Source organism: Cucurbita pepo, chromosome 10 (assembly GCF_057944985.1).
Source record: "Cucurbita pepo subsp. pepo isolate OVF chromosome 10, ASM5794498v1, whole genome shotgun sequence".
NCBI classification, from domain to species: domain Eukaryota; kingdom Viridiplantae; phylum Streptophyta; class Magnoliopsida; order Cucurbitales; family Cucurbitaceae; genus Cucurbita; species Cucurbita pepo.
Genome location: NC_141807.1, coordinates 12650766 through 12676014, shown reverse-complemented (window position 1 = coordinate 12676014; position 25249 = coordinate 12650766). Strand labels below are relative to the sequence as shown.

Genomic DNA, 25249 nt, shown 5'->3' with positions numbered 1-25249 from the left:
CAATACAAAGAAGATTCAAGAATCAAATCAAGAAAATAATGAAGTGGCTGATATTGGAAAGTAATTAGAAGACTTGCCTTTGGTAGTTGAATTACCAATTAAGGAAATTTATTAATGCCTTATTTTCTTCGATTTATATTTAATATCATTTATTAATAGTTTGTATGAATTGCCTTATATTCTTCAATTTGTATTTAATAGCATTTATTAGCATTTATTAGTGATTGGTGGCTGAACCATATTATGTTAGGGTTACCTTTTAGACCTATTTAAAGGCATGTAATACTCATGTTTGAGGGATTTTGGTTGAATACAGAAAAAACCTTTGTGTTTTCTTGATACCCTTTTGGTGTTATTCTTTTTCAAATCTTGCTTTAGGTTTGATGTTTAAACCGATTCATTGAATTAGTTTTGATCAAGCTAATTCTGGAGTGAATTGTCTTGGTATCTAAGAGTGACCATCATAGATTCCAAGTTCGATCTAAGAGTCATTCATCTTCTAACCAGCTCTTGGTTGGAATCAATCCGTTAAGTTAGCTTTCTCTGTGAGCGTTTTGCAAGGATTCTAGAAGGACCTCTAGCTTTGCAAATTCCAGCATTGTAGGCGCTTATCACTATTTCTTCTTTCATGAAATCCTTGACAGTGTTTTCAGGGGGGAAGTGTTTCAACTCAAGACTCAACTCAACAAGATTCATTCTCAATCACCTGAGGAGAAAGAATCAAATATTTACAGTCGAGTAAAGAAAAGCAAAGAGATAGTTCAACCAGCGTAACCTTTTCCGATATGACCTTTTTCAGGACAGGAGGTAAAGCTAACCTTTCTTTACGGGAGAGAGAGTAAATCAAGAGAATTGAAAGAATGAAGCGAAAATCAGGACCATTCCTCAAAGACTCGGTAAAGAAAGCTATTTTCATGATCCTGAACTACTTGTGGTGCAGTTATTATTCAAAGACTATTCTATTCTTTAACTCGGTAACATAGGCTTCTCTCCTAAACCTCTATTAGCTGATTGACCTTCTTTAACTGCTCTTGATCCTGAACCAGATAGATAGATTGAAGGAGGTAAAGCAGCTGGCTTCTCTCCTGTCCCTTCTTTCACTTACTCGACATTAAGATTCATTCGACTGAACTCCTTTTCTTTTTCTTTTCTTATTTACTCGACAGCCTGTAACCCGAACCAGAGAGAATGAGACTGAACTCGCATAATCAATCAATCAATCCTTCTTTCCGGAACTGTAACCACGAAAGATGAATGAGAGCATATGAATTTACTACTCTCCTCAAGGGTTGAACTACTTGTCTTTCTCTGTTCTTTCCTTCACTACTTCAGGACCCAGACAGATTGAACTCAGTCTTCGTCAACCCATTTATTCTTGAACCTATCTGCTTCTCCCCTCACTACTGTACTTACTCAATCAGCCTTTCCTTTATGCATTCCCTGACCAGATTTCACTCTAAAGCTATTATGATCCCTCGCCTCTATTCCGTTCCTCTTTATTCAAAGACTAGGTAAAGAAAGCCGCTAATTCATTTACTCGACTGTAAACTCATTCACCTGTAGGGTTCACCCATTGCTTGTCCCAGATGGAAGTGATTCTTGAATAGTAAAGAAAGACGAAAGATTCCATTACCTATTTATGAACTGTAAACTAAGAGAAAGAGAGGATCACCTTTGACGATATTCCCTTGCCTTGGAGAACTCGGTCAAGCTATTTTCCTTCACTTTACAGGAGAGTAGGAAAGAAAAGAAAGAAAAGAGATAGTGAAACTGGAACCAGAACCTTCAATGCTTCACCGGAAGTCTCGACTCAAGAAGAATGAGACTGAGAGAAGTGATTGTGAACCTTTCACTCTAAAGCTATTATGTATGATCTGGATCTGGAGAGTCAATTCTAGACGGAACCTTCCCCTGAACCTCCCCTGTCGGTTTCACAGCTTCGCTCCTGCCCCTCTCCCTCTCGGTCTCGCTCTTTCACTCTCCTGTAAACACTCAAAAAACTAGAATGATCCTATCCTCTGTCTATTTTTAGAGATCAAAGTCTACCCTTCCCTTATTTTTAGGGAGAAAATCCAGTAAAGGTAATTAATAAGTCAAGACTATCGAAGAATCAATTCGACTTAACTGTAAGTAAATCCGAAAGATTCCTTCTTTCACTCTTTCACTCGGTCTCGCTCTTTCACCCCTCGTAAACTCGGCTTCACAATTTCATTTCCTGAACCTCGTAAACTCGGTTTCACAATTTCATTTCCTGAACCTCCTCTTAAGGTTTCACAATTTCATTTCCTGAACCTCCTCTGTCGGTTTCACAATTTCATTTCCTGCCCTGCCCCGATATGACCTGAAGTTCGTGTGAGTTATTCTTTCACTATTTATTCTTGAACTCGTTTTTCTTTCTCTTCTCCTGGACGATTCTTCTTTCCCTCGGTAAAGCTATTTGAATGAGACTGATTGAACTCGGTAATGTTAAAGGAAGTCAAGACGAAACTCCAGATGAATGAGACAGAACAGAACTACTTTACCTATTTATTACCGAGAATAAAGAAAAGAGATAGTCTAGTCAAGGGAGATGACATCATACCGCTGTTTGCCCACTCCACAAGCATGATGCTGTCCCCGATGACCATCTCAACTATCATCGGAGTATGCAAACTGTGTAAGGTGCTGACTCCAAACATGATCCTATCTACGATGCAATCTCATCGGAGTCGGAAATATGGGAAGGTGTTTTGGAGTAAGGAGTGCGGCATTCATTGGTTTGATGTCATTTTGTGTTTGTGTGACTGGTGTGATATCTTTGTCTCTCAAGGGTTAGAAATTAGTTATTTGTCTTTTTTATGTTTTTTGAGTAAATTTAGTGGTCTCTCATTTTCAGCTATTTGAGTGGTGTTTAAGTGGTTAAGGTGTTTATTGAGTGTTTGTGTGAGATTGTGTGTGTGTGCAGGGGTATTTGAGTAGTATTTTTTGCTTTGTTATTGTTGTTTTTCAAGGGCTATGTGTTGAGAAAGTGGTGGTTTTGTATATTTATGAGTATTGTGTGTTCTGAAAGAAGAGTCGTACTCTATAGGGTAACACTTTTTGTGGAGTATTTTATGACGGAAGGAAAAGAAGTCAGGTCAGGTTAATTAATAAAGAAAGGGGAAGGTTCAGGAACAAAGCCAGCCGTGAGACCTTACGGGAGAGGATTGAATGAATAAGGGAAATAGGTTCTGGTCAATCCGGGAATAGAGTCAAAGGGGAAGCAGTTCACTTTACACCAACCCAATCTCTCTTTACATGTGAAAAAAAGGTATTTCATATAGAAGTTTAATCAGAAGAAAATGAAAGAAAAAGAGTAAGGTCATAGAGTAGAGTCTTTGGTTACGAATTGAATGAATTGAAAGCTAGCTCTCCTGTTCCGGATTTCATTCTTTTGTTTCCTGTAAAGGAATATCTGATTCTTGCATTCATTTCCTCTCATGTTTTTGTTCAGCAGGTATCACTATCTCTTTTCTTTTAACACTGTAAAGGATTGAATGAATTGACTCTACCTCCTCTCCTATATAGGAATATCTGATTGATTCTGATTCTTTCATTCTATACTCTAAAGGTTGGTTACGGTTCAGGTTCAGGAAAGAGCTACTTACTTTGGAAATAAGAGAAGGTCATAGAGTCAAAGAAAAGGTGCAAGGATAGTGACTCTTTAGTTTCGTCTGGAAAAGCTGCTACTGCTAATTCATTGATTCTTTTACTGTAAACTCCTTCAATCAGGTCAGGTAGGGAATATCGGAAAAGAGTGGAATCAGTCTCATTCTTCTTTCAGTTGATTCTCCCATATAGGTTCTTCTCATGCAGCTTTCCTATTACCACTTATTCACTGTAAACTCTCATATGAATCTTTAGTCTTTGTTTACTGTTTGGTAAAGCAAGGAAGGGAGAGGTGATGAAATTGTGAAATCGAGTTGTAGAGGTTCAGGTTACGGTTCAGTAGTTCAGGCAATAGCGGGGAAGGAGAGAAGCCGAGGTGAAGGGCAAATTCATTCTTTTACCGAGATTTGATCCCAAAAAATAGGGAGAGGATATAATTTTCTAATTATTGGTCTTTACTGGAAAAAGAGTGTTTGAAGTCCAATGCAGGGTTACGATCATCTTCCCTTATTGTATTGGTCTCACAACACTAAGTTTAAGTCAGTTATTATATTAGCCCAGATAAAGAAGAGAGAGGAGCAATGAGACACACAATAACCTTGTTTACAGTTCAATCCGGGCAGTCAGAGAATATCGGAAAAGAAGAAGAAGTTAAGGAGAATGAATTGAATATGCTTTGTTTACTGATCAATTAGGTTCAGGTTCCGGAGAATGCATCTTGTCTTGCTTTCGGCTTTCTCTTTGTCTTTCATTCTCTTTCTGTAAAGGTTACTACTACGTTCAGGGAATATCGTCAAAGGTTCAGTAGCTCAGGTGAAGGTTCAGGAGCGAAGACAAAGACGGAGTTCAATCAGGATCCTTAATAAGGAAGGAGTCTTGGCTGATTGTGAAGGATCATTCTTCTTTCGGCTTTTCTTCCCGAGTTTACTGTTCAGGTCATATCGGGTCAGGGTTGAGGTTGAGTCTTTCAAAGCAGCTCATTCATTTATTCTTGAACTGTAAAGGAGAGAGAATGAATCGATCATCTTTACTATTCGTGAAAGGGAGAGGAAAGGGAGTTCCGGATCGTTAATCTTGAGTTTCGGCTTTCCCTTGTTTCCAGTGAATACATAGGAAAAGAAGTTAAGTCTAATTCATCTTTCTTCCTCTTTGACAGTGAAATCAGAGAAAGTTCATGAATTAGCTACTGAATGAACCCATTTACCTCTATAAAGAATAAATAGGAGAGAAGCAGTTCAGTTTTCTTCTAAACACTATGCTATTCAGCAGCTCGACAGTAAAGAAAGGTTCTTCAACAAATAGCTTGACCGAGGAATAAATAGGGAATATCGTCAAAGAAGAGGTTCAGGATTTCATATGCTCGACTGGAAAGAAGAGGGAATCAGAGAATATGCTTTACCGAGTCTTTGAGTGAAATCAGGGACAAGTTATTGAGTGAAGTTCAAAACTCTCATTCATCTTTCTTTCGTCTTTCCTTTCAACACTTTCAGGTTCAGTAGTTCACTCTCATTCATAAGGAGTCTCCCTTCTCTTTCCCTTCTTTCTTTCACTGTCAAGTCGTCTTCAATTCTTCTTTCGTTGAGTCTTGAGTTTTGGCTTTCTCTTTGTCTTTTTCCTTGTTCAAGAGTGAAAGAAAGGATCTTGATCAGTGTTTGAATAAATAGGTTCAGGTTTTCTTCGGTTTCATCTTTCTTCTTTCCTCTCCCGTAAGGTCTCGCACTTCCACTTCGTTCCTCTCCTGTCTGCTAACTCCTTCATTTATTCAAACAAAGACTTACAACTCTCATTAATGTTCAATCAGGGCGTACGGTCATATCGGTGCTCCGGTTCAGGCAATGGAATTGTGAGACGAGAAGAGGTTCAGTCGCTTCTCTTTCTTTCCTTTCTCTTTTTCTTGAATGAATCTTGCTGGATGGATGGAGGGAGTCTTTCCTTTGTTTGTTGACGGCAGTGCCTATATTTTGTATTGTTTTGGCTTTAGCGGCAACCCCTGAATCTCGAGCCGCGGGGCATTCCATTCCAACCGAGTTCTGTTCCAAGAATGCCCTTGTCGGAGAAAGCGGGACTGCTTGCCATTGCATATTCGAACTACTCATTCAAGCACGATTCGCATCATGATGTTCAATAAGGAAGCTCCAATAGAAAATGTCAGGGAAAAAGCCTTCGAAGATGAACTTGTTCCCATTCAATAGTCAAGAATGCCTGGCTGGGTATCTTGCTGGAACAATCTGTTCTTCCGGAATACCTTACCTGGATTCAGTGCCAAAGAATTTCCTATCTGTCGCTACCATATAGTATGAATCTATCTATAAGTGGTGATAAATAAAGCATCCGCACTTTGATCTCTCTCTCCCTCTCTCAGTTCATCAAATGGAGTTTATCGAGATAGATCCCCAATGACTAATCCTTGCATGAATTGCTAATGATCCAATAAGTCCAACATTCATTCCTTTTCCTTCAGACGTGTCAATTGAGCAAATGGGTCCACAATGACTAGGATGGCTGGCTATCTCGTCAAACTAGCTATTCGCCCTGTCAATCCTCCTAGCCCCAAATCACTCAATTTTCTCCCATGAACTAGTTGTGTCAATGGATGAGTTCGATCTCAAACTTGAGATACCTGTGGTGTAATCGGAAAACTGATTCAACCGTGGCGTGCTTGTTAATGGAGTGGAAGTTACCAAATTCTGAGGGAGGAGTCGGTATCAATTTATGTCTAATCCACATATAGTTCCTCTAACCATCCATATTTTCTAAACGAACGTCAGCCAATCCGAATTGATCTTGTAAGAGACCGGCGACAGAGCGAATCCCTTTCTTTTTCAAATGATTCATACCATACCGGCAAGTGTACCCATTCCCAATTTCAGTCCAATCAAATGATCTGCAGTTGCCAATACAATATATCCGGCGGTAAGAAAAATGTATTGTTTTATAAGGTATATCAAGATTCAGTCTCTGGTTCTGATTTCGTCGACCAATCCTTGTTGAAAGAATTTCTTTTGTAATTCCTTACTTAAGGATGAAGAAAATACCGGATCTCCGCTGATCCCATTCCATTTGTTTGTTCTCCTTATTTGAGTGAGTTAGGCTGACCAAACAATTTCCGGGTAGCAAACATTCTCGAGAATTTCTCTTAGATTCGAATCCATAGCTGATGATAGAACTAGAATAGATATTTTTTGTTTCCTACTCCCCCGAGCCGAGCCTATATCCTTGCTTTTGATCACTCTCTCATTCTATCCTCCCCAATCAGATATTAGGGTGTGGTGGGTATAGACTGAAATTCCGTTATGGTCCAATTCTGCCCGGCAATAGATACCGGCGTGGCTTTGCAATATGTGACTGATCCCGATTCTGTATAGTCTGACTATAGAAGTTCCCAGGGAATGAATGAATTAGAGGAATGTTTCCAATCAAAATGGTTTGTTCTTGCCTATCCCTCCGGGTTTTCCAAATTCATCCTGCGGATACGTATAATTCAGAGGAATATGTGAGTGATGGATGAGTAGCCAGCATCTCTTTCTTTTATCAATGGTTCTAACAATTTCTAGGTTTCTGCAAATAATGGAAATTCCATTTTGGGCAACTTAGAAAGTTCTTCCGTTAAGCCATGATCAATGAACCTACAATTGAACTTCAAATTGTATCTATCTGATTAAACCCAGCCAGGCATTGTCGACATTCTCTCATTTCCACCCCCAACCAAGCATTTTGTTGATTTCCCATTTATAATAGAAAATGGATTCTCAAAATGGCATTCTGAACATTTCCTATAAGCATCTTATTAAGATACCCGATTTAGCTAATTGTAATAATCAGAATTTATGCTCTGGGGGTTACACTAATAATCGCTATTCTCATTTCATTAAGAAGGATTCTCTTTTATGGTTATGGAAACGAATCAATACGGATGGATTAGTAATGATTAATTATGTATCGGGGATTGTTTTCTGATATCATTAGGGAACCCTACCTAATTTTCCTTCCCTTTGAATCCAAGAATCATTTAGGAATGAACAGCACAGTCAATAGTGAAAGTGAACGGTTCCCATTTGTCTGTCTCCTTCATTTTAGCTTTTGTGACTGAAAATCCTTTTGGCAATAGAAAAAGTCAAGTTCCGTTTTTAGGTTTCAATATTGTGGAAGATACTATCAATCGAAGAGATAGGGCCAATCCAAGATTTAGTAGTCTTTTGGCGGCATGGCCGGGCGGTAAGGCGGGGGACTGCAAATCCCCTTTTCCCCAGTTCAAATCCGGGTGTCGCCTCATCAACAAACAAAAGAATGGAAAGACTTTGTTAGATAAAACCTTTGTTTTTTCCTTATTTAGATTCACACGTTTACATCTAATTTACCTTTGACCATTTGACAAACACGTCTAATGGATTAGCGAATTTTTAGACGTCAATTTTCTAGTAAGTGGCACAGATTCAGTTGGCCACTCTCCACCCATTTTTAGGATAGGTTGTATTTAAATAGGAAATCTGTTTACAAGATTTCACAACCGGATTTTGAAGAGCAGTCAAACTTTCAGTCCTTCTATCTCTTATTTTAGGCATTTTATCTTTCTTCCAACAACCTCCTATCGACAATATCCTCTCGGTGATTTCCCTGGCCGATTATCGAAATCCAACAAGTGGTATCAGAGCCTCGTTGAAGCGATCGGTAGTATACCATCACAGAAGAGCCAACCTATCAACAATCAAGTTGAATAGCTCAAGTGGTCAGAGTGTCGACCTAACAACACACAGGTCACAGGTTCGAGTAGAAGAAAATGCAAAGGGCAAAAATAAGCACATCGTGGGGTCCATCCCGAGCAAACTCGCTCACTCCTCCACGCCGCCGTCAAGTGCCGGCATCTCCATCACCACCACTAAGAGGCCGACGTCGTGATGACGGGCGTCGAGGTGTCATTGAGCGAGTGATCAGGGAGACAACGACCGTCGTCGTTCAGTACCCGCTTTAAGGACGGCGAATCCGTCAATGATTTTTCAATGCGAATCACGGGGCTCGCCAACAGCATCAGGGTCGGTGTACAGCGAGTGCGGGAATCCAACATTGAGCAGCTGCGGAAGGGAGCTCTCGGAGATCCGCTTTAAGGACGGCGAATCCGTCGATGATTTTTCAATGCGAATCACGGGGCTCGCCAACAGCATCACCACACTCGGTGGCAGCATCAACGAGACAGAAATCGTGAAGAAGATGCTGTAGGTCGTCCCCGATCACCTCGAGCAAGTTGCAATTTCAATCGAGACATTGCTTGACGTGAATGACCTAACGGTGGAAGAGGTGACCGGAAGACTGCGTAACGTCGAGCAGCGGAAGAAAAATACCATTTCAGCTGTCGACAAGGAGGGTCGTCTACTCCTCACTGAGGAGGAATGGCTTGCACGCCTAAAGCTCCGTGACGACACCGGCGAGAGCAATGGGCCCTCCAGCCGCAAAGGCGGTAAGAAGCCGTGGAAATCTCGATGGCGCATGCACAGGAAAGAGGCGGATCAAAAGAAGGAGGAGTCGACTGATGACGGGCCAATCCAGTGCTCGTACTGTGGGAAGAGAGGTCACCTGAGCAAGAATTGCTGGAGCAAGCTCAGGAACAAGGAGACGGCCGAAAAGGCCCATGTGGCTCAATCCGAGGAGGATGAGTCGGCCCTTTTCATGGTGACTGCATCAGTCCTACCTGACCTCAAACCCGAGGAAGAGCTCCCCAAATCCACAGAGGTAATCGACGACGGCATAACTGCTCCGGTGAACGTCGAACCCGAGGAAGAACTCCCCAAATCCACTGAGGTAATCGACGACGGCATAACTGCTCCGGTGAACGTCGAACCCGAGGAAGAACTCCAACTGTGCATAACAAATGCACCTGGGGAGCCAATTCGACTAAAGGAGGAGCGAGTGCTCGCTCAAATCGGTGAAAGAGGCGAGCAGCAAGAGCACCGGCGATGGGTCCTCGACACGGGGGCAAACAAACCATATGACCGGGGCCAAGTCTGCGTTCTCCGAGCTTGACTCGGGGATTCGCGGGACGGTGAAATTCGGCGATGGCTCCGTCATCGAAATCGAAGGGCACGGCACCATCCTATTCGTCGGCAAGGGAGGCAATCATCACAAGCTGACCGGTGTCTACTTCATCCCGAGACTCAAGGCTAATATTGTGAGCCTGGGTCAACTCGATAAGGCCGGCTGCCACATTTCCATCAAACGCGGGCTACTTAGGATCCGCGATGATCGACGACGGTTGCTCACGCAAGTTCGGTGCACGACAAACTGCCTTTACATCCTAAAGCTAGAGATAGAGCAACCAGTCAACTTCTCGGCCAGGTACCGGAAGATGGAAGACCTATTAGGAAGAGGTGAACCACCTGGACTGGCGGCGCGCCAACTCGAAGAAGAGGCGGCCGAACAAGACGTGGAGTCTGGAGGACATGCCGCCAGGGACAACACCGAGCAACCGGTCAACCTCTCGGCCAGGTACCGGAAGATGGAAGACCTATTAGGGAGAGGTGAACCACCTGGACTGGCGGCGCGCCAACTTGAAGAAGAGGCGGCCGAACAAGACGTGGAGTCTGGAGGACATGCCGCCAGGGACACCGAGCCATAGGGCTCAAAACGGAGTTCAAACGAAACGAAATAAGTCAGATATAACACAGGTTTTAGGAGGAGATTGTTAGATAAAACCTTTGTTTTTTCCTTATTTAGATTCACACGTTTACATTTAATTTACCTTTGACCATTTGACAAACACGTCTAATGGATTAGCGAATTCTTAGACGTCAATTTTCTAGTAAGTGGCACAGATTCAGTTGGCCACTCTCCACCCATTTTTAGGATAGGTTGTATTTAAATAGGAAATCTGTTTACAAGATTTCACAACCGGATTTTGAAGAGCAGTCAAACTTTCAGTCCTTCTCTCTCTTATTTTAGGCATTTTATCTTTCTTCCAACAACCTCCTATCGACAATATCCTCTCGGTGATTTCCCTGGCCGATTATCGAAATCCAACAGACTTTCCGCTATTTTGCTGATATAACCTTATCTTTAGCATTTGTTTACAGGAGAAGGAGAGAGAAGACAAAACAAAACAAAGCGCTCTTTCGATTTGCTTGATTCTAAGCATCCTTAGGGGTTCGGTAAAATGCTATACACATCCTTGCGTCTAGGTTTCGTTTCAAGAATTCAGTGTTAGTAGAGTAATGTCATGCAACATCGTTCAATCTGGATATGATAACCCCTCGACTCCGAATGGGGACTGATTGGGTCTTGAATTAGGGGGTAGGGAATCTCATTTCATTTTGAGTTACAGAAAGGAGGAAGATACTTTATATATGGACTCATGAAAGTATCTGAGTGCTCGAGCAGTCATTGGCTCTTTTTGTTATTAGAATCAATCTTAAAGGAAAGGAACACACAACTTCCTTCTTTTCGATAAGCTCTAGCATGTAATAGCTCATCCCATCTCCTGATTGTCTCTATGAATAGGGGGGCAGGGGGAGACAGTAAAGATTATCTCAAATGAGAAAGGAATAATAGTTAGGGTATGCGATAGATAGTGATCCATGTTGATTGACTCTTTTTATACACTCATTTTTTCATGTAATTCAGGACAACAAAAGAAAGGATAGGTCTTATTATTCCTACCTAGATGGTATGGGACTAACACTCCTTTGAGACTTCCAAGAGGTTCTCCGCCTCGCCTCTTTTCTTTCTACTTCATTTTGTCGATTATACTCTACTAATTAATAGTTCTAATTCGATTTTGGGGATTGTTTCATCAATGGTGTTGTGTCTGAATCCCTTTTTGACTATGCGCTAGTGATTCTACTATAATTAGTCCAGAATAAGGAATAATTCTTTTTTGAGAGATAGGGACAGAATTCACATGGATATGGTTAGTCTCGGCTGCTTTCAGGGTAGTCTTTCGATTTTCTCTTTCACTCGGAGTATGGGGAAGAAGTGGACTCTAGAAGTACTACTAAGAATCAAACTGTATCAATTGTTTTTGGTTGGTTTATTTGATGGATCATTCTGCAACACTTTTTCTCTTTTCTTTTTACAGTAAAAAACGCAAAAGGAGTTCCTTCCGATTATCCGTTTTGAAGTGGGATACATACTTGCGACACCAAACAAAGAAGATAGACATAGTGGTTGTCCAATGAGATACTCCGCATAATAGTACCTCGAGGTAGACCCCCACATATTACGTGCTTCCCACTTGTTTGATTTCTTTCTTATTCTTAGTTAGTCTTTAGGATTTCTGCTTGCTTGTTTTATCGAACTCATTTCATATCATGGTTCAAACGGGAAAGATGGGGTTTACTAATTCTTTGAGAGAAATCCGAAGAGAAAAAGTGCTGCCTACGGAACCGAACCCCTGGATCATCTGTGCTCAATCAATTACTTCTTTATCATGCTAAAAGAAGGAAGGGATTAGTGGCCTTTCGATTATTTCATTTCCGATTCATTGGAAGGAATCACCATGAATTATGAAGCAAAGAGTTGGGCCACGATGGATATTTCATGAACGAACATGGCATATATGTAATTGAACCTACAGCTTCCGCCTTGACAGGGCTCTGACCAATTGAACTACAATCCCGGGGAAATCAAGTGTACATGTTGTTGATTTCATTTCCTTCAAACAACCCTTTCCATGTAGATTTTTTATTCGAATTGGCATATTTTACCAGACAGAGACGCGAGGAATAGATTGATATGCTATGAGACAGTTACTTTAGTAAGAGGAGCATGGATTCATAGTCCTTATTGTCAAATTGATTGATAATCCATCTATCTGGCAATCAATCAAAAAAGAGGGAGGGGTTACTATTCCTTCCTTCATATCCAGCAGTTCTGGCGAAGGACAAATGGAACATATCATTTTATGGTGGGATACGCGAATTAGTGGGCCGAGCTTGATTTGAACCAGCGTAGACATATTGCCATTTACAGTCCGTCCCCATTAACCGCTCTCGCATCGACCCGGGAAGAATCCATTCCAAGCTTATTCATAATCCATGATCCACTTCCTTTCGTAGTACCCTACCCACAGACAGGGGAAGGTGAATCCCCGCTGCCTCCTGAGAGATGTCCTGAACCACTAGACGATGGGGGCATACTTGCCCGACTGCCATCATACTATCTATGAGAAGAAAGAGTATGAATAGTTTTTCGAAATTGTCAATATAAATAGAATCGACTAATATGATGCAATTCGAAGGAGTTTTCTGTCTTGCATTATTCCATAGAATTCTATATATCAATTCTTTGATTTAAATCATACGAAGCCTAGTACCCTTCGGGAAGTTATTGGTTTGCCATATGCTATAAACGAACGAGATGAAACTCTCTCATACTTAATCTCATTGGTAAGATTAGGTTAGGTAGGTGTATATTTCGATCTCACACTAAGCCAAGAAATTCATTCAAGGAAAAGGGAAGGTAGGAAATCTGGGGAAGAGAGGGATAGGGATCCACAAGTTCTTGTTAGAATTCTTTTTCTCGCCAAGTTGAATTGCTGCTTTATCAATGATTCGGTGAATGGATCTATATTCAAGGGTGTACATGTCTCCATCAAATGAATTAGGGTGGGGCTCACCATTTAATTAGGATCAAATCCAATAAACAAACCATTTTACCTAGACTCAGTAGAGTAATCAATCCTCTTTTTCGTTCCTAAATCAGCGAGTGGATAAGACCCATTTATGTACATTCTTCTCATTTCTAATAATTATAGAGACGCAACTCATCGTGGCTAGTGGCTTATTCAGTCAAAAATGGTTCCGGGAAAGAAGTAGGAGCTTGAGGATTGAATGAAGTAGCTCAGAGCATAGAGGTGAGGGAGTGAAACCCTTGGAGGGGCGGGCAGGAGCAGAGAAAGAATAAGTAGTCTTTACTTACCTTGTTCAATCAGGTTCGGGAGTAACTCTCCTGTCAAGTCTGTCTTTACTTACCTTTTAGTCTTTCCTGTAAGTAAAGGAATAAGAAGAAGAAAGGATAGGTTACGGAGTTCAGTAGCTAAGAAGAATGAATGAATCGGAGCGAAGACACACACTGATACTGGTTCCAGGTCAGGTTCAGTAGTTCAGGATAATTCCGTAATCTTGCTTTCGTCTTTCGTTTCGGCTTTACTTGTTCAAGGATAGATAGGATCATGAGCTTACCTTTACTTCCTGGTAAGTCTCAAGAACCAATGAGACCTTGTTGTAGAGGTTCAGAATTGAATAGGAACTGAAATAAGGGGTTGGTTTGACACCTTCTTGACGCTTTCCCTCGTTCTCGAATAGTTAAACCCTTGTTGGAGAGGTGAATGAGTTCCATCAGTCTCATTCAGCTTTAAGTCTCTCCCTTGACGAACTGTAAACAAGGTTCAGTCGCTTCTATTGACTTCAAGTTACGGATTGAACTGTAAAAGATAGGGTCAGGGAATAGGGGTTTCGTCTTTCCTTCCTTAAATCCTAATATCCTCTTTCGTTTCGTCTTTACAGGAGAGCAAATTCATTAGCTGCTTTACCAATAGAATAGGTTCAAGAAGGAATAGGTTCAGGAGATAAGCTGATAGGTTCACAGTCTAATTCATCTTTAGTTGAGGATTGACTTCCTGTTGAGGATTGACTTGTTCAAGAAAGAGGGAAATCAGGGACAGGGGAAGGAGTTGTTGAGGCTGACGAATCTTTAGTTCAGTCTTTACAGTGAGTTGAGTGAAGGAAGGTTCGTTCAGTTCGTAAGTAAATAAACTCTTCAGTCTTGAAAGCAGAAGAAAGAAGCCCCGCATTCTCTTCCATCCTTTCTTTGTCTTTTACCGCTGAGTGATTGAAAAGAGAAAAGAGACCCATAAGGAGAGTGAGTAGTGAAGTCGTCAGAGAGTACTTAAGTCTAGATAGAGTAGTTAGTTAAGTCGAATGAAGCAATAGGTTACGGAGTGAACGAGAATGAATAAGGAGGATTTTTCTTACAGTTAGTGAAAGAATAGTGTTTCCCTTGAATGAAATCAGGGAGGACAGTAAATTCATTAGCAGCTTGACCTCCTGAAATAAGGGAAGAAGAAGGATAGGAAAAGGAGACAAAACCAAAGCTAAGGCACAGCCAGACCGAGAAGAAAGAAGACTGAGGAAAATAGCTGCTTTTTATTTGAGGAACCCTTTTACAGTTAAAGAATAGAAATGAAATCTGGTTCAGGGGCGAAGACATGAAACCGTACCCGGTTCAGGGGCAAGGGAAAGAGTTCGTTCACGCTCATTCATCTTTCGTCTTTCTCTTTATTACCAAGTTCAATAAAAGAGATAGTTCAACCCGAGTTCCAGAGTGAAAGAAGTAGGATCAGTCTAATTGTCTTGCTTCAGTCTTTCCTGACTGTTCAGGGGCGAAGGGAAGAGAGGTTCCGCCGGTGAAGTAGCCCAGGCAATAGAGGTTCTGTCTCATTCATTAATGTTGAGTCTCCCTTCTTTCAAAGACTGTAAAAAAGGTCATATTGGTGTTCAGTAGCTCTTTGTCGGTTTCTTCTTCTTTGATTTACTATTCAGCCAGTATAGGATAAGAAGGGATAGGTTACGGAGTGAAAGAAGGATTTCATTCATTTACTCGACTGTAAAGTAGCTAAGCTAAAGCTAAGTCATTTCTTCTTTCATTCTCAATAGGTTCAGGCAATGAAATTGTGAAACCGAGTTGGAGAGGTTCAGGGGAAGGTTCTTCTCATCCAGCCTATGTTACAGAGTTCAATGACCTCAAAAATAGATAGGGAAGTCAAAGGTTTTTGCTTGAGTCTTTCAATTCTCTTTTCTTTACTCGACTATCTGCTAATTCATCTTGTCTTCGTCTTGACTTCCTTACTTCAGGATCATGCCTCTTTCTTGTCTTGCTTTCGGATTGACTTTCTTACTTCAGGGAGAGGTGACGGTGAAGTAGCTCTCGGTTCTGGTTCCGGATTGAATCGGAATTGACTCAACTGTCAAGGTGATTGAGCTGATCTTTCTTTCTCTATCTAAAGAGGTTCCGGTTTGAGGTTCAATCTTTCAACACTATAGGTTCCTCTTATGCAGCTCCTTTTCCTATTTATTCAAACACAGTAAAGGAGAGAGGAGAGAATCTTTCGTTGAGTCTGAACTTTCATGAATCTTTAGTCCTTTTTCAATCAAGAAATAGAGTATAAGGTGTAGGCAAGCAATGGAATAGAGCTTTCGGATTTCATGAGTGAAAGAAGTAGGAGCTTTCGGATTTCATGAAGTAGCGAAGGGAATAGGGGTTCAGGAGTTCAACCCGAGTTCAATAAGGGAAGGTAATATCTATCGGTGAGGGAGCGAAAGCTGTGAGACCCGTAGGGCGAAGGCTCAGGAATTGTGAGACCAAGAGGGAGAAGAGTGAAAGAAGGTTCCAGTAGCTCAGGGAATATCGGAAAAGAAAAGGAGCGAAGCTATGAGACCAAGAGGTCGAATGAGCGAAGCTGCAAAGACCGAGAGGGAGAGGAGCGAAGCTGTGAGACCGAGTTTACGAGGCGAACGAGCGAAGCTGCGAAGACTGGAAAGGAGAGGAGCGAAGCCACGAGAACCATAGCGAGAGGAGTGAAACAGCTCGACCGATAGGGAGAGGAGTGAGGTCACTTCTTTACAGTTCAAGAAGGAGAGAAGGAGAGAAGCGGCTTTCCCTACCCTAGTTCAATGGCCTAAAAACATAGGGACGGTTCAGGTTCAGGAAAAGGTTTTCGGTTGAGTCTTGAAAGCAGAAAGCAAAGAGAAAGATCTGTAGTTCAACCCTTGTTTACAATCGAGTAAATGAATTAGCTACTGAACCTATTTACCTCGTGAAATCAGGGAAGGTAATATCTGTTCAGGTGTAGGAGAGAAGCAGACTGATAGTTGGAGAGGTTCATGATCATTCATCTTTCTTACAGGAGGGAGAGTCAGTGTTTGAAAGGCTAAGACAGAGAGGAAGTAACGGTAACCAACCCGCTTTTGAAGGCAATGGAATTGTGAGCCCGAGGTGTAGAGGCGAATAAGCTCAGCTACGAAACCTTCCGGGAAAAGGCAATGGAGTTGTGAGACCGATAGGGTCAGGAAGTAGCTCTTTTCGGTTGAGTCTGATTTGACAGTGAAGGGAGAGGTGATTAGTGTTTGACAGGCTAAGACAGAGAGGAGGTAACCAACCAGCTTTTGTTGAAGGAGCTCAGACGAAGACACACAATCACCTTGTTTACAGTTCAACAAGAAGAAATAGTAGGCGAAATCAGGGTCAGAAGTAATAGTCCTGTTCTCTCTCATTCATAAGAGAAGGGGTATTTATCTTTGTTTACAGTTACAGAAGAAATAGGAATGAATAGGAGAAAGAAGTAATAGTCCTGTTCTCTCTCATTCATCTTTCGTTCGTTCAGTCTTTGACAAGGGAGAGTCCATTCATTAGCGACTTCTTTACCTCGTTCAATCAGTCTCATTCATAAGGAGAAAGAAAGAAGAATATGCTTTACCTCCTTCTCTAATAGTTCCACCCGAGTAAAATGGAGAAAGATCAGTTCAAGAAGGGTCCGGCGAAGGGAATGGAATTGTGAGACCAAGAGGGCGAAGGAGCGAAGCGGCTTTACACCTCAATAAATAAGGTTATTAAGTCATATCGGTGCAGGAGTAAAGGTTCGGGATTGAATATGAATAGATTCTTGAACAGTAAAGGATCCTGATTCGTTTCGTCTTCACTCTGATTAATCTTTAGTCTTTCAATTCTCTTATCTTTTCTTTACTCAGCAGCCAGCTAATGAATTGACACTCGCCAGTCAAGTAAAATACAATCCACCAAAGAATGGGATCTCTGTATAGCATCGTTGTGGTAAAGGTCATAATGCCAGTAATTACCGCAGGGCATATAGGGGGAGGGAGGTCATAAGCGTCTATACAGTCAAATCTATTTTCGAGGGAATGAAAGATCTATGGTCGAATCGTAACCATAGAATAGGACCCTAATCGAAATGCCTACATTTGTCTCATAGACTATGGGGTGAGAAAAGATCTATTTTACCAGAGGGGCTGGCTGTCTGGGCTCTAATTGGAGATACCATTGTTTCTGGTCCAGAAGTTCCTATCAAAATGGGAAATGGCCTACCTTTGAGTGCGGTTTGAACTATTGATTTCCATAACTGTAAGTAACCCATTAGGTTTAGGACGAAACGAGCACTGATCCAATTTGAGTACCTCCACAGGATATACCTCAACAGAAAAGGTAAGAGTAACGGGAGCAAGTGATTGAGTTCAGTAGTTCCTCATATCAAATGACTACTCGTCAGATATAGTAATATGGATCAGACTAAATTGTTTCAAGCACCGACAGAACCAGAAGGGTCCCTTGTTTCAAAGAGAGGAGGCCGGGTTATTAACTAACATTTCTTTCATTTGCTGGTCAGAGTTGAAAGCTAAGCAGTGGTAATTCTAAGAAGGAGGATTCCCGAGAGTCAAAATAGAGAATGATAAGCGCCAACAATGCTGGAATTTGCAAAGCTAGAGGTCCTTCTAGAATCCTTGCAAAACGCTCACAGAGAAAGCTAACTTAACGGATTGATTCCAACCAAGAGCTGGTTAGAAGATGAATGACTCTTAGATCGAACTTGGAATCTATGATGGTCACTCTTAGATACCAAGACAATTCACTCCAGAATTAGCTTGATCAAAACTAATTCAATGAATCGGTTTAAACATCAAACCTAAAGCAAGATTTGAAAAAGAATAACACCAAAAAGGTATTAAGAAAACACAAAGGTTTTTTCTGTATTCAACCAAAATCCCCCAAACATGAATATTACATGCCTTTAAATAGGCCTAGAAGATAACCCTAACAAAATAAAGTTCAGCCACCAACCACTAATAAATGCTAATAAATGCTATTAAATACAAATTGAAGAATATAAGGCAATTCATACAAACTATTAATAAATGCTATTAAATATAAAAGGAAGCAAATAAAGCATTAATAATTTCCTTAATTGGTAATTCAACTACTAAAGGCAAGTCTTCTAATTACTTTCCAATATCAGCCACTCCATTATCTTCTTGATTTGATATGCGAATGCTATAAAGATTTTTGGGCACAAAAGTCCTTGTTTCAACTGGTACACTAGCTAGCTTTTGAAGATGCAATGTATAGGACTCTTGAATCTTCTTAACCTTGCTTCTTGTAATCGGTCCTTCAGGTACATGCACGTGATCAGTTGTTGGATTCATATCATCCCCCCTTTCTTTAAAAGGATTTGTCCTCAAATCAAATTCTTCGTTCTTTCCGGACAAGAATTGGATATTGTTTTTTTTTCCCACTTTTTCTTTTTTCTCACCTTTACCTTAGTTTCTTCTCTCCACTGTTGTTCTTCAGATTCTTTTCTTTTTTTCTCTAATTTCAATTGGTCACAATGTACTTCATATGGAGACAATGGAAGTAAAGTAAATTTCTTCCCACACAAAGTAAAAGTATACTTGTTCATGAAACCATCAAATGTTACCTTTCTATCATATTGCCAAGGTCGGCCGATCAAGATGTTCCCCGCATGCATTGGTACGACATCACAAAGAACTTCATCTTTATATCTTCCAAGAGTAAAAGAAATAAGAGCTTGGGAGTTCACCTTAATTTCTTCTTTGTTTGTTAACCAATGAAGTTTGTATGGTTTTGGATGGGGATGGACAAAAAGTTGAAGTCTTTTTACAAGGAAGCTGCTTACCACATTTGTGCAACTTCCACTATCAATCACCAAGCTGCATGGGTTTCCTTTGACCAAACATCTTGTGTGGAATAAGTTTTCCCTTTGATCTTCAAATTTCTCTTCCTTGATTTGAACATTGAGTACCCTTCTTGTGATCAAAGATATAGAATTACCTTCTTCAACATACTCATCATCATATGCTGCGATTTCTTCCACAAGCTGTGAATCATGATCCTCACATTCATCATCTGAATCAAGTATACCATTCCTTATCACCATAACTTTTTTATTAACACACTCTTGGCACATGTGTCCAAACCCTTTACACTTCCAACATTGAATAGAACTAGACTTCTCTTTTACCGTCTTTGAAGCTTCATTCATTTTACCATTGAAACTCTCAGCCTCCACTCTTTTAGCAGTCACAAACTTTTCTTTTGGTGACATCGAATCATTTTTATTCAAAAAAACTATCCTTGTTCCAAGTATTAGAATTTGAAAAGATGCTAGTTCGTGATGTGTACCTTTTTTAATGCTCTTTTTCTTCCTTCAATTGGTCTTCAATTTTGAGAGCATAATGATACATGTCTTCCAGATATGGTGGTGGATTTCTGTCAACAAGATGAGCAATTTCTCGATTCAAACCTCCAAGGAATCTAGACATGGTATCTTCTTCTTCTTCTCTAACATTTGCTCTTTCCATCATAGTCTCCATCTCTTGATAATATTCCGCCACACTTTTTGTTCCTTGCCTCAAACCTTGCAATTTAGTTTTCAAATTTCTTTCATAATGTTTTGGAACATACCTTTTTCTCATGGCTTCTTTAAGTTCTTCCCATGTCTCTATTGGATCCTCCTTTTTTCTTCTTCTCTCGGATTTGAGATGTTGGTACCAATCACCAGCATGATTGGTAAATTCGGCAATAGCAAGTCTCATCTTCTTATTTTCACTATAGGTGTTGCAATCAAACACATGCTCTATCTTTCTTTCCCACTGCAAGTATGCCTCAGAATCTGCCGTTCCACAAAAGGGCGGGATTTTGAGTTTAACTCCCCCATCTCTATCTTCATGTACTCTTTCCATCCTTCTAGGTTGCATAATAGTTGCATGGTTATTTCTTCCTCTCCATCTACCATCAACTTGTCTTTCTTGTACTACTATACCTTCATCTTCTTGTAATGTTCGTTCTTGTCTTTGTTGTTGCGCCCTTCTTTCTTGTCTATCTTCCATCATCATTTCCATCATACCTTGAATTGCTTGAAGAATGGTTGTATTAAGATCTGGAACTGGTGGTACTGCTTCTCCATTATGTGACATTGTTATCAAGGGGCCTCTCAACACTTCTCACAAAAATTTTACTCAGGGACGCTCGTGTTTAACACTCAAAGGTGGGCTTTTGGTTTTGGTACTAGGTCAAGAATGTAAAGTCTGGTTTTTTTTTTTCTTTTTCTTTTTTCCCGATAATCTGAGAGAGACAAAAAAATTGATACAAAAAAAATAACAATAAAAATATTTCACCTCTAGAGCGGCCAAAGAACGTCGACCAAATGCTCTGATACCAAATGATAAGCGCCAACAATGCTGGAATTTGCAAAGCTAGAGGTCCTTCTAGAATCCTTGCAAAACGCTCACAGAGAAAGCTAACTTAACGGATTGATTCCAACCAAGAGCTGGTTAGAAGATGAATGACTCTTAGATCGAACTTGGAATCTATGATGGTCACTCTTAGATACCAAGACAATTCACTCCAGAATTAGCTTGATCAAAACTAATTCAATGAATCGGTTTAAACATCAAACCTAAAGCAAGATTTGAAAAAGAATAACACCAAAAAGGTATTAAGAAAACACAAAGGTTTTTTCTGTATTCAACCAAAATCCCCCAAACATGAATATTACATGCCTTTAAATAGGCCTAGAAGATAACCCTAACAAAATAAAGTTCAGCCACCAACCACTAATAAATGCTAATAAATGCTATTAAATACAAATTGAAGAATATAAGGCAATTCATACAAACTATTAATAAATGCTATTAAATATAAAAGGAAGCAAATAAAGCATTAATAATTTCCTTAATTGGTAATTCAACTACTAAAGGCAAGTCTTCTAATTACTTTCCAATATCAGCCACTCCATTATCTTCTTGATTTGATATGCGAATGCTATAAAGATTTTTGGGCACAAAAGTCCTTGTTTCAACCGGTACACTAGCTAGCTTTTGAAGATGCAATGTATAGGACTCTTGAATCTTCTTAACCTTGCTTCTTGTAATCGGTCCTTCGGGTACATGCACGTGATCAGTTGTTGGATTCATATCAGATGTCCCCTTACCCTATGTGGCAGTATCGACGTAATTTCATGGAGTCCTTCCGGCTTCATGCTAGATGAAGAAGATAAGCCAGATGAAGGAACGGGAAGACCTAGGCTGTAGAAGATCATAAGATCAGTGATTCGGCGGAGCGGATTTGGTTGGTTGGATTCCTTCCTATATATCAACTCATGCGGTACTTCATTCATTGGCTGGCCGATATATATAAGATCCATCCATATGTATAGATATCATCAGCTACATCCAGAAAGGCGTATGCTTTGGAAGAAGCTTGTACAGTTTGGGAAGGGGTGGTTTGAAAGAAGAATCTACTTCAACCGATATGCCCTTAGCCACGGCCATACATAACATAGAAATCACACTTGGGAAAGAGAGGGGGGCTAGACAATTAGCTAGATAGAGCAGCGGGTGCTGTAGCGAAACGGATTGCAAAAGAGGGGAAATCGGCCACATTCAAATTACACCTTCTCTTCTGGGGAGGTACGTTTGATATCCGAAAATGGCTGGCTCAGCAATAGTCGGACAAGTGGGGAATGCTGGGGTAACCCAGAAAAGTGTGGGTTGGGTAGAGCCTGATCTAAATGTTGGCTACGTAAGCATCCTGTAGTAAGAGGAGTAGTTATGAACCCTGTAGACGAGAACCCCATGGCGGTGGTGAAGGGAGGGCCCCAATTGGTCGAAAAAGAAAGAATAGTAACTTGGTTCGGACGGAGCATCTACCATTATACCCACATGGGGCATACTATTTCTATTCATAAGGGCCCATTTGCCTATTTATATAACGGATCGCCTGGTAGGTCATAAATTGGTAGAATTGGCACCCCCTAGGCATTTCCGGGGGCATGTGCAAAATGATAATGGATCTCGTCGGGCATAATGAATAGTATTATGCAAAAGTATAGATACCTCTCGTTCATTACTAAGAGGTAACCCCTATGATAAAGAAGATCAAAAAGCATCCATCTACACAGAAGTATAGGCTTTAGGTCAACATATATGTATGTCCCCTCACAAAGCGCGAAGAGTAACTGATTCGTGGCCGTTCCTACTAGGAAAGACTGGTAATACTCAAACTCATGCCTTATCGAGCATGTTATCCTATTTTTGATTGGGTTTATGGGGCAGCAGCAGTAAAGAAAGCGGAAGTCAACCAAAGTACTACTGTGACAAAATGAAACCCCCGAGCTCGAGGGCGCAGTTAGCCCATAAATTGTAACGACCCACTTCTGTCTGTCTGAGTTTTCTTCAGACAAGTTGAAAAGATACCAATACAACACATATTAGACTGAAACAAACCCCTGATATATGGATAACGAAAGAAAAGTACCCAGATATGCCGCCTTATGCCATGTATAAGAATGGGGGATTCCGGGACAAAAAGGAAATACACTCGGTTTTCTTTAGACTTGGTGTAACCCAAGGGAAGGGCATCATTCTCTTTGGTTTCCACCCCCCAGATTCAGAAGGTTTACAAGAAGATCAAACAATACGAGTATCCGGAATATTAGTACAAAAAAACATGACAAGAGTCTCCGGTGGTGAGGGAAGGGAAGGAACTGGCTGGGTTGGAAGGAACTGGCCGGCCGGCTGAGCTCAATTACCTGTCGGTTGAACAATTCCATTTCATTCACCTGAACCTGCAAAGATCATTAAGAAATTGATTCTATCCTATATGACTGTAAAACCTTGTAATAGCTTTTTCCCTAAGGAAAGCTGCTTCAAGAAAAGAAATTCTATCCTCTCCCTTATTCTCAAGTCAAAACGAAACAAATGAAAGAGTAAGACGCGGAATCAGATATTTCTTCTGAACCGTAACCTGATTGAACTACTTCACCTATCCTGTTCTAGATAGAATGAATTGAATTAGCTGCTTTGAAAGACGAAAGCAATGAGACTGAAGACGAAACTCTCTATGCATTCTCCTTTACTGTGTTTGACTAAATGAATTAGCCGCTTTGAAACAAACCTGAACCGGAACCTTTCCAGTGAAAGAATCAATAGCTGCTTGACAGTCGACTTACTCCTTCACAGTCAGGAAAGACTCAACCAACAAGAATTATCCTTCACTCCTCTCCCGTAAGGTCTCACGGCTTCACTCGTTCGCCTCGTAACCTCGGGCTCACCACTTTCGCTCCTCTCCCGTAAGGTCGAGCGGCTGATCTCCTTTTCCTATGGATTCTTTCACGGTAAACAAACTAAGACTCAACTCAACAAACAAGATTCATTCTCCTTCACTCAATCACTTGTCCCTATTTTTCAGGGCATTGAACTCGGGTTTCACTATTCAAACACGAAGATTAAACAAGGTCGTCTTCTTCCTTCTTCACTCTTGAACTCGGTAAAGCTTACCGTTGCTGCGCTCCTCTTTATTCAAAGACAAGGTAAGTAAATAGGCTGGATGATCCGCTCCTCTGTCCTTAACCTTCACCTATACGGTCTCGAATCTGATTCTTCTTCTTCTTCTTCTTTCTTTCACTGTAACCTCCTGGCTGGCCTATGTTATTATATTTATTACTTCTTCCCCTCGGCCGGCTGATTGATCTTCTCCTTTCAAACACAGTAAACAAGGTCGCTTAGCTCCTTTACCTATTTCCCTTATTCATTCAATCCGGAACTGCTGTCGAGTCAATGAATTCAATCCTCTTCGTTCGAGTCTCATGGTTCTTATTCATTCAATCTGTCACCTCTACAACTATCAGTTTGCTCCTTCCCCTATTTATTCAGGAACTGATCAAGATCCTTATGAATCAAGTGTTGAAAGGAAAGACGAAAGAGAAAACCTGAACCGAAACCCTGAGTTTCTTATTCTAAGTAACTGAAGAGAAAGCAAGAAAGAGATTAATGATCCTGAACGTAAAGATAGATTCATTCTACTTACTAACTCCTTAATTCATTCTCCTTACCTTAACTCCTTATTTATTAATAAAGAACTAGGGAAAGCTTCTGTTAGTGAGTTTGCTTACTTTACTTACTCTGGGTTGAACGAACTATTCTTTCTCTGCCGTAACAACCAGAACAACCTCGGCTTCTTGATCTGATCCTACTGATTTCACTCTGACGGACCAATAATTCTCAAATTCTATCCCCATATAACTGTCAAAGTTCGTAAGAGGTTTTTCACTAATAGCTGCAGCAAAAAGCTAAGAAATTCTATCCAATATAACTGTCAAAGTTCGTAAGACCCTTTTCCCTTAATAGCAGCATAGGAAAGCTAAGAAATTCTATCCAATATAACTGTCAAAGTTCGTAAGACCCTTTTCCCTTAATAGCAGCATAGGAAAGCTAAGAAATTCTATCTATCCCGTATTTTAGGGTATCAAATCTAGTAAAGGTAATTCACTATTAAGGAAAGACGAAACGAAACTCAACATGAGAGTGAACTGGAAGTCAATCCTCAAGATTCCTTCTTGATCTTCTCCTCAAGATTCCTTCTTTCTCTTTCTCTTCTCCGAAACTCTCGATTCCTTCTCCTTCACCTTCTTTCACAAGGTCAAAAAGATCAAGGAAAGAAAGATCAGCTCAATCACCTCTCCCTATTTTGTTGGTCATTTAACTCTTGAACAAGGGAAAGCCGAAAGATTCATTCTCTTCTCCTTTTCCTTCTTGAACTATTCTTTAAC

The 25249-nt window shown here is 40.6% G+C and overlaps 1 non-coding gene across 1 annotated transcript; it reads left to right on the top strand.

Annotated features, from left to right (window-relative positions):
• Nucleotides 1-7825: 7825 nt before the first annotated feature.
• On the top strand, nt 7826-7897 carry TRNAC-GCA (transfer RNA cysteine (anticodon GCA)). The gene has a single exon. It is a non-coding gene; the product is annotated as a tRNA-Cys (tRNA).
• The last annotated feature ends 17352 nt before the right edge of the window (nt 7898-25249 follow it).